Below are 8,611 nucleotides of genomic sequence, written 5' to 3' on the forward strand. Positions count from 1 at the left end.
GTTTTAGTGGAAGGAAAGTCCATATTTGCGTAGGATGCATTACAGATAAAGAAGCCGTGTTGAGTATTAGATTTATAGTATTATTTGTATAATCCGACTCTTTGTGACAATCGGCTAATTGTGACAAACATGGCACACACTCAACCCTTCAGTAATCCGTTACATTTTCAAATCCAACTAGTTACTGCTCCAAAGGGATTTCGTTTTGGACCTAGTTTGCTTCATAAGCCTGATACTGAATTTAAACGCTATTCATCTCAAACGAGCGGACATCTTAAACGCTTCGTGTAAAAAAATGATTAAGAAGTTTGAGTCGTTAAAATGGGTTTAATATCGTAATCAACATTTGGCGAAATATGTCACAGAGTGTCTTCTTTGGCGTCAGAGATGTGAAATACATCAGGAGGAATGAGTCATAAACGGAAATAACTGAATGTAGCTTCTACCACCTCCGCCAATTATTTTCCGAAACTCAAATGCCTGGCACCGTTGACTCCGTCATGGACAAGGAATTCAACGTGCTCCATATCTTTGCATCCATCATCTAACCATGCCACAAAGCCAATGTCAGAGCGTAAATCAATTTGTTACACAATATGATTACCAAGTAATCGTAGGTTTTCAGACAGTGACATGAAAATACAGGGACATTGAAATTGGTAAATCACTGATCTTTACTACACTGACTATTATGACAAAGGGATGCATGGTTAAGAAATAAGACTCAACATTTATCAATAGAACGTGAAACATCGATGTCATGAGATATACCTGAACGAACCCAAAATGACAACATAGTCAAAGCATATATTGAAAACTGAAACTAGGTGTTTAGTATCCGTGAATGAGTGTAATTGCTTAAGGTGTCTGACATTTGTTTACGTAACAGTTTGTACTTTCTCCTGTGAGTATTACAAGTTGGTACAGCTCTGTGTTTGTAGAAAAGTTTGGGCACAAACAAACAGAAAGATACACCTTGATGAATGACCTAAGATTCATAGAATCTGTAAAGTTTGGTTCCTGGGTAGGTCAGAAAGTTGGGTTCGAATGCCAGATTCTCCCTGATTGTGTTTCTGGGTTCGTCAGGCACACACCCGAGTCTGTGAGCTTCACCAAAGCAGTAAACGTCTAGTATCTGCATCACGTAGGGATTTCCTCCCACATGAAGTTGATGCTTCGTGATATACATGAAATACCGTTCAAATCATACTCTTTTAACTTACTTATTATTAAGGGGTTTCGTTCAATTGAGTTGAGTTGAGTTAAGTTGACTATTAGAAAGTTGAAATCATGATCCCTCTTGCTATGCCGTCTTGTGGAGAGTTTCTTTTTTATCCCTTTGAATCTTTATGCATAAATATAAATATGAAGTAGATGAGGTCTTCTTTCTAACAAGTTCTGGTCGGTCGGGTAGCCTAGCGGTTAAAGCGTTCGCTCATCACGCCGAAGACCCGGGTTCAATTCCCGACATGGGTACAATGTGTGACGACCATTTCTGGTGTCCCCCGCCGTGATATTGCTGGAATATTGCTAAAAGCAGCGTAAAACCATACTCACTCACTCACTCTCTCAAGTTCTGGCGGGTAAATCAGTGGAAGGGACTTTGCTATTTGTCCCTTACGATATCAGATCAGCAACTTATACCTGACGATTAAGTCAAACTTCATCCAAGCATTTTGCCAAACCGAGCAGAAATTTAGTTTCACATGCTGCAAAAAAAATATATCAGCAAGAAGGGGACAGTTGATGTCCATCGGGGTTTCTCCTTCTTCCCTAAATATCTTATCTCCATACGTGGGCTGGTCAAACAGACCTGAGTCTCACTAACTTTGAACTATGGGCCATAACAAAGTGAAATTGTCAATGTAGTATATCATTTGAGTAGTTCATTGCGATTATATTTGGTATGTTGAGGCCGTTTGTATATTAGTGACAGCAAGTCGTGATAGGGGTCAAAATGGTCACAGAAATGGAAATGGAAAAGTTTATGACTTTAGCGAAAAGTACTCCCTAAGAAATTCACAAGTATAATGGGTTAAGTGCACTAGCTATTCCACTGTTAAACGTTGGGTAGCTATGCTTAAGGCTGGGAGAGCAAGCCTTGATGATGACCCTAGGTCTGGACGTCCCTCAACTTCCACCAATGAAGATTCCATCAAGGAGACAGAAAAAGTTAGACTGTAAGATAGACGTATTACCACTGCTGAACATGAGGAAGTCTGGATCCATTGAAACTATTATTCATGAACATTTACAGTTCGTTGGGTGCGAAAATTTCTTAATTCTTATCTTAATTAAGGAAAAGGAACTGACATTGACAGAGAAAATCTAGAGTTACACGAGGAGGATTTTGTCAAATTCAAAAAGAGATTAGTAACGCGTGGTGAAACAAGGGTCTACCATTATGATCCCGAGTCAAAACGTCAATCCATGGAATTGCACCATTCAACTTCTCCGGCACCAAAGAAATCCAAGTTTTCAAGATCAGTGAAGAAAGTAATGGCCACTGTATTCTTAGGTGCAAAGGGTGTGATCCTTGTTGATTATCAAGAAAGTCAAAAGACGATTACCGGTGCCTTCTATGCCTATTTGCTTCATCGCCTGAGAGATTCTATCAAAGAAAAGCGGCGAGGAATTCTGACTGCTGGAGTTCTACTACTTAATGACAATGCCTCTTCTCACACCTCTAGACTTGCAAAGCTTGCTGTGCGACAATGTGGGTTGGAAGAGCTTCCTCACCCTCCATACCCACCAGACCTGGCACCAAGTGATTTTCACCTGTTTCTTAAACTGAATGATTACCTTCGTGGAAAGCGCTATGACGACACGATGACCTCAAAGCTGCCGTTGAACATCTTCCTGACTGGAATCGAAAAGGTTCACTGTCGTTATGAGAAGTGTATTGAAAATATAATTAAAAACACTTTCACAGTTGTTGGGTTTTGTTTGTTTGTTGGCTTAGAACTTTTTAACCAGCCCTCGTATAAATCAAATGTTTTGACAAAATTGATCTTGGTTCTTTTCTGAGAATGCGCAAAATTCAAGCAAATCCTTTGAGTTTTATGGAATCCACATGGTACTAATTACAATTGTCTAACATACTTTCTGCGAATTTAAAGAGAGCCCTTCCTTGATAATGGTGATTTTGTTAATATGTGGTACATTTGCTGGAACAAGCAAGATAGTTCTCTTTGTATGGACTTTTATGGAACTTTAAAATGAACATGTACGATTTGTGGTTTTGGCAGAATTCTTCCTCACTCAACATTCCGGCCTTATATTTGATCAATTAATGTAGAGCTGCTTACATATAATAGTTATGATGTTGAGGCCTTGTACACATATCTTGAAAAACACCTGCCTTTACCCCCCTCTCTGGAAGCGCAGGTATCGTTAAGAGATTGTTAGAATGTATCAGTGCTTGAGTGTATGCTAAAGTTTAAACAGAAATTATACATGCATTGTATCTTTTAACACACAAGCTCGTAATGCATCACTGACACTCTTCCAAAGCATATTAAGCATCTCATGTTTTTCCCCCAAGCAACGTGAATTCAAAACAACCTCATGCCTCTTCCCTTCACTGTTTCTAAACTGGTTATCTGGAACGCAGTTCCCCGAAAACAGGTGTATAATGTCAAATTAAGTCAATTCAGTTCCATCATGATTGTATGAGATATTGACTGTGTGAAACAAGATGTTATCTATCACATCTGTGATCACCGTAATGGTGAATAATGACGACGAAGCAATTTGATTCCCACCCTTCAGTTATACATATTGGAAAAGCAACTGAATTCATGGACCAATTGCTGTCGTAAACCCGAACCACACAAGTTTTTAATTGGGGCAAGGGCGTTGCTAGCAATTAAGAGACAAAAATGAAATTGACAAATAGCGTAAATGAATTGCCTCCGAGCCATAGGAAAGCAATACGTGAAACGGCGTAAGAAGACACCGTTTGGAAGTAAATGATTAGCTGCTGTTTTTTTTCTTGACATGATACAGTGTTGGAAAGACGATAACAAAATGGGAAGGAGAGCCATGGCCTGAGAGGTTGATACTTTAGTGTGTCGTTTCCAGATCTTATAATGATTATAAAGGGGAAATCCGTTTACCATTCTTACAACAACGTCACTGAAGAATTAAATTACCGTTTTTTCTCAGATTGTTATGTAAATTTGAATAATGGGATAACGTCTTTCTGAGAGATAAGATTACATGTAATGTGGATTTCTGAAAAGTTTAATGAAATGATACCATCCGTTCCTTTGTTTTTTGTCAGCGATTGAATTATAAATTAAAATCCATATCACTTATTTTCCCATGAATGTGTTATCTCGCGGTTGATCACGTGTTTTTTTTAATGAAAATGAACGATCCTTTGCATGCATGTCAGATATGGTGTCCATCTCTGTGCACATCTATCTTGTCATCTTGGCCTTTGCACACGGCACGCAGATCATGTTAAGGCAACTGTCACGCCCACTGGTGATCAATAATCATTGATATCGCTCGTCTGATCAGCCAGAGTCAATTTGTCGGTAACCTGTTTAACCCCGGACACTGGTGTGTATCAACAGTTTCTCGTCGAGTTATCGACCAAATGCTAGAGTCGTCCTGCGGCGGCTCACACGATCGTGTGAGAGTTCGCAAATGTATCGATGGGTTCCAACTGAAATAATGTCAGAAAATCGTCTTGTCTTTAATGTCATTTCGTTGTGAACACATCCAATTCAGTCGGTCTTTCTGTCAGATCACACCGTGGTTAAAAATTCTGATTGTGAAGATCGTTAACGCTATTTCAATGTTCAGCTCCCAACTTTCCCAAAGTTTTAATATATGTGAACAAGTTCTATAACTGGTGAAACAGTATTATGTGTCCATATAACAAAGTACATCGAGCATACTGATAACCATTAAGAAGCGTAATGCGTACGGAGTAGGATGGAGGGCGTAGGGCGTAGGGCGTAGGGCGTAGAAGGAATAGAAATGTTTTGTTTTTGTTTGTTGTTTAACGCCGCAGACAGCAATATTTTACCTATATATACCTGATATCATTTTTTGTGTGATTTATAATCACATGCGTGTGATATAGTCGGAACCATACTATGGAGCTTTCTTATATTTATGGAAATGGGTTTGTCACGTATATGTACATACTGGTTACAAACAAAACTGATCTTCTTTCTTACATGTTTTTAATTACGTGTCAACTAACAGAAGAACTTTAAAATTATTTTGTTAAATTCAAATGTTTACAGTGTACCTGCACAGTTTTGTTTGCTTTTGTTAAACTTTGCGAATAGTGACACTGGGGACTACCGTTTGAAAGAAAGGGGAACAAGGGCAGGTGACTTTTGACTCAAAAGTCCACGCGATCGAAATTTAGCAACCAGCCTCTTCTTCACGTCATTAGTAATTCTGGAAACGCCTTGTGCAATGATTAAATTAGACTCTTTTCTGATGAGACGAATTTGAGATCGCAACGTTCATTTATTTCCATTTGTTACAAATGATTGCTTCTAAAGTAGATGTCCAAATTGAACTTGATTTGTGCGCAATTATGGAGAAACAGCTGTTGTCTTTATGAGTTACAAACGCATGGAGATATCATATGTCATCACACCTTTCAAAATACTTCAATGCTCAAGACACTGGTAAAATGGTTGACACATGAACGAGTTGATATGTTAAATCATATAAGGTTTTGGTGTAAGAAGACGACTCGGTATATCACATATGACGTCAGTGAATAGTGATCACTCCGTCTTCGCCAGATGGAAATGTCCTTCAATATGAGATTGTGGTATGTCCTTCAAGATTAGTTATAAATCGACAATGAATGATTCATTATGTGGCGCCATATTGGTAAAACTGAGTGTACATTTAACTGCAAGAAACTCTAATTTTACAGATATAAATAGACTTGAGCGCAATGTATCACTGTCAACTTTTGATTCATGTCTATTCATCGATGGATGTAGTTTAGTAATCAGTTATAATTACAGATCGGTCCAGGGACTACATGTCGTTGATATTATAGAACATTTCCATGTCCTTGAACGCTTTTCTCTTCAACAATTTCATGAACATAAAATGCGTTATAACTCAGTAAAGCCTTCAAAAAGTTTTATGGTGTACATGAGGAGGACATTCCAAGTCTGACTGATCATCTGTAACAAGAATTATGTCCGATGCAATTCCGTATTTTGACTTGTACCATATTTCCCCGTGTTTTTGCAGGTGAACAATTGACTTGCCTTTGTATGTGTTTGTGACGAATGCAGCCGGTAGGGTAGGATACGCTAGTGTCATGTTAGAAACATGAGTTTAATGAAGGTTACAACATTCAAGGCCTCAGTAAATCTCAGCTCATGATATAGTCGGAATTTTATTATCGACTCTGCTTTTGGCAGAGATTTTATATAAATATGGAAATGGTTTTCTCGCTTTTATTCACTGAACGTAGTGCCCATAGTAATAGTTACATTTCTAGCTTTAAAGGTTCAGCACAATGGAACTCAAATGTCATCTGAAGTTTTCTGAAAAATCAAAATGTGAAATGCTGAATTTCTTTTTGATTACACCTGTGTTCAATTCGGGATTAAAACATATAAGGCAGAAGTAGATGAACATCCAGTTGTGCCCCCTCCTTGCTGATCTGTTTCTCCATGCATATGAATCTGAATGTTTACCCTTATTGGTAGAATCAAAACAAGATATTTGGCCAAGAAAAGTAAATTTCAGGTATATTGATGATATGATGTAACAATGTTCAAATAACCAATTCCCCTCTACTGATTTACCCACCTGGACTAGAAATAAAGAAGCCGAGTGAAACCGCCTCATCTAGTTCATATTTTGATTTATGCAGAATTTTTATAAAGATACAGAGAGACAAAACACTCTCCACAAGACTGTATGACAAGAGGGATGACTTCAACTTATCCAAAAGTCAACTTTCCCTTCATGTCGAGCAATATTCAAGCAGCTCCAGCCTTTGGTTTCTATATTTCACAATTTTTGAGGTACGGTCGAGCGTGCTCTTTCTACCAAGGTTTCAAAGAGCATCATATTACTCTTGCCCAAAGTTGTTTGATCAGGGTTACAACATTCGAAGCCTTATTAAAGCTTGCAACATGTTTGATGGTAATCATGTGACATTTCCAAATTTGACGCATCAATGGCAAGTATGGTTTTACGCCGCGTTTAACAATATTCAAGCAATATCACGACGGAAAACACCAGAAATGGGCTTCACACATTGGGGAGTCGTATTAGGACCTTCGACGTGATGAGCGAACGTTTTAACCACTAGGCTATCCCACCGCCCCGAATCAGCAACGATCCACGCGGGACACGGTGACACCGAGCCTAACCATCTGGTCCTTTTCAAACGGTTCATACATGTATTGGGTAGAGGGAGTCTTTCAACATTCAAGGTTACTGTGACACTGCATATTGAGTGACTGAGTTGGGTGTTCCAATGGTTTCTGGTTAAAATGTCCAGCAATATCACGGCATGGTACAACAGAAATTGGCTTCGTACATTGTACCATAGTTGGAAAGGGAATCCGTGCCTTCGGCGTAACTAGAAAACGCTTTTACAATTATGTTACCCCATCGCCTCTGAAAATGCGTCCTGGGCAATAAAATAACATATTAATCATATTTATGGCATTCAGGGCTTGTATTAAATAGATATAATTAATGGTATATCCAAATATGACAACAGAATTATGTTGCGTTCATCTGAAATATTGATTTATATCCAAAGGTATGAGGTTCGGTGTGGTGTGGGCCGGACCGGGTTCGATTCCCCACATGGGTACAATGTGTGAAGCCCATTTCTGGGGTTCCCCGCCGTGCTATTGCTGGAATAGTGCTAAAGCGGCCAACAACTAAACTCACTCACTCACTCACTCTAATAAAGGTAACAGTGTGCGAAGTATTATGAAATCATATTCGAAGATTTAATACTTACTTTGATTTTTTTCAGGCTGGTCAAGATATGAAAGGAGTTTGAGATGGTGATCGACTGTTTAAACTGGCTGCTGTGGTATCCTGTCGGATGTTCCCAAACACGTACCTGATACTATTCTTTTCAAATTCATACACGAGACTCTACATAGCTGCTAAACCAATAGAAATCAGAAAGGAATTACTTTGAAGAAGATGTAAGAAACAAATGGACTTCCCCAGTACCAAATGCTCAAGATTAAGCTGCTATTTCACTGTGTTCGTTGCACTGATGTTCTGTGTTCTTATTGTTGCATCGCCCTGTTGAGAGGAGAGGAAATAAACAGTTCGTACCTCGAGCTCTGTTCTTTGCTTACTGAGTGTGTATGATGTCGGTCGGGTAGCCTAGTGGTTAAAGCGTTCGCTCATCACGCCGAAGACCCGGGTTCGATTCCCGACATGGGTACAATGTCTGAAGGCCATTTCTGGTGTCCCCCGCCGTTATATTGCTGGAATATTGCTAAAAGCGGCGTAAAATCATACTCGCTCACTCACTGAGTGTGTGTGCAGGTTTAACGCCGTTTACAATGTCTCATTTATATCGTGGCGTGGCCGCGTGTGTTCAAAAAGGTCAAAATGACTAGGTTGC

General features: G+C 39.1%; 1 protein-coding gene across 1 annotated transcript in view; it reads left to right on the top strand.

The window, feature by feature from the left end:
- LOC139453104 (cerebral peptide 1-like) overlaps nt 1-8,318 on the top strand; it is a 50,324-nt gene extending 42,006 nt beyond the window's left edge. Inside the window, exon 3 of the mRNA XM_071234728.1 lies at nt 8,003-8,318. The gene's annotated coding sequence lies outside the window, so the exon portion shown is untranslated. The remainder of the gene's footprint in view (nt 1-8,002) is intronic.
- The last annotated feature ends 293 nt before the right edge of the window (nt 8,319-8,611 follow it).

The sequence above is a fragment of the Haliotis cracherodii genome, unplaced genomic scaffold (assembly GCF_022045235.1).
Source record: "Haliotis cracherodii isolate W230 unplaced genomic scaffold, xgHalCrac1.p SCAF_9, whole genome shotgun sequence".
NCBI classification, from domain to species: domain Eukaryota; kingdom Metazoa; phylum Mollusca; class Gastropoda; order Lepetellida; family Haliotidae; genus Haliotis; species Haliotis cracherodii.